Source organism: Schistocerca gregaria, unplaced genomic scaffold (genome assembly GCF_023897955.1).
Source record: "Schistocerca gregaria isolate iqSchGreg1 unplaced genomic scaffold, iqSchGreg1.2 ptg000350l, whole genome shotgun sequence".
Lineage (NCBI taxonomy): Eukaryota > Metazoa > Arthropoda > Insecta > Orthoptera > Acrididae > Schistocerca > Schistocerca gregaria.
The window spans coordinates 2,956,105-2,957,798 of NW_026061810.1; positions in this window are offsets into that span (position 1 = coordinate 2,956,105).

Sequence of the window (1,694 nt, forward strand, 5' to 3'; positions counted from 1 at the left end):
CTCTTTCCCACCCATTCGTTACATTCAACCTCTGACGTGACCGACCAAATATAGACTGAGAAACAAGACCACACACTTTGTGCATTCGGAATCGAAGGCAGGGCGTCCCTCGCCGCATTTGCTACGATTGCCATTTGCTACTTCTGCAGAAGCGGCGGCGACGACGACGACGACGACGACGACGAATATCGCGAGAGGCTCTGAGATATGTGAGAAATACATCTATAAAATGTAATTCAGACTGCCTCGTCCCACCTTACGCTGTACCGCTTTGGCAAATGCTTTATCTGCGCCATTCGCCTTAATCGCATCTGAGAGTAATTCTTAAAAAAACGCCTGTCGCTAATTGTTCGTCATCACAGGTACTGTTTGCAATACGGCCACGACGCGCAACTGATTTCCGAAATTCATCTTTCTTCTGTGAGGATGGAACTTACGACGCCTGGTTTATTACACCAGTGCTCTACCACTGAGCTAAAGAGGCGCGGCCTAGCGGTACTCTTGGGTACTTCGTCCTTACGGTCGTCTGCATCATCAGACTTTAGCTGACAACACTTCATATTACCGGCTAATATTTGCAGCTATGGCGACAAATTACTGCTTGGCTACACATCTGACACGTAACCGATGTGCTCTCCAAACAACAACACTTGCATTTCAGAACATGTCTTTCACACATGTCTACAAAATCACCTTCACCTTCAAATACAGTTTCCTTGCGACTGACAGAGACGTAGGCAAAGTTTAAAGTTGCTATTTCCATTAAATCTCGTTAATCAGAAAAACGGTGATTTACACCTGCAGCGGAACAAAATTCCGTTCCGCCCAGCGTCTGGCTCGAAACCACGACCCTGGGTTTAAGAGTCTGACGCTCTACCGACTGAGCTAGCCGGCTACCTCGGTGAATACCTGCCGGGTAGCACGTCACACAGTACTCGTTTGGGTTGGGTGGTCCCATACAGAATCTCTCCATGATGCCTAATGTTTTCCTAACGTCACACTCGTCACGTACTTCACTTTTATGTCATAATCATTTCTGAGAGGTAAAGAAATTGCATGACAACATGCAGAGCTAGTGGCGTCAAAATTAACACACATACTTTATGTGACTCAAAAGCCGAACGAGTTACTTTCCGACGTTGTTTTAGATGTGCAAGTGATAGTCAAAACTCGCTGTGTCGGCACTCTGCCGACCATTTCGCTAGATAACACCGGTCTTGTTGTGTGTGTTTCAAGCTCAAGAGCATCTCCAAGCAAAAAATGGTCAAGAGCAACATTCAGACTGTTTCGTACTGCTCAATTGCTACATTAAAACGTTATGTTTCTTTTTCAGAACTGGAAAAACACAAGCGTGACAGCATTCGAACCTGTAATCTTCAGATCCGAAGTCCGACGCCTTATCCATTAGGCCACACGGTCACTGACGACCAACATTTACATGTATACGACTCATCCCGAAACGCTCACACCCCTGAGGATTTGTGTTTTCGTTCTGCACAGCCGCTGCCCCTTGCTCTTTCCCACCCATTCGTTACATTCCACCTCTGACGTGACCGACCAAATATAGACTGAGAAACAAGACCACACACTTTGTGCATTCGGAATCGAAGGCAGGGCGTCCCTCGCCGCATTTGCTACGATTGCCATTTGCTACTTCTGCAGAAGCGGCGGCGGCGACGACGACGACGACGACG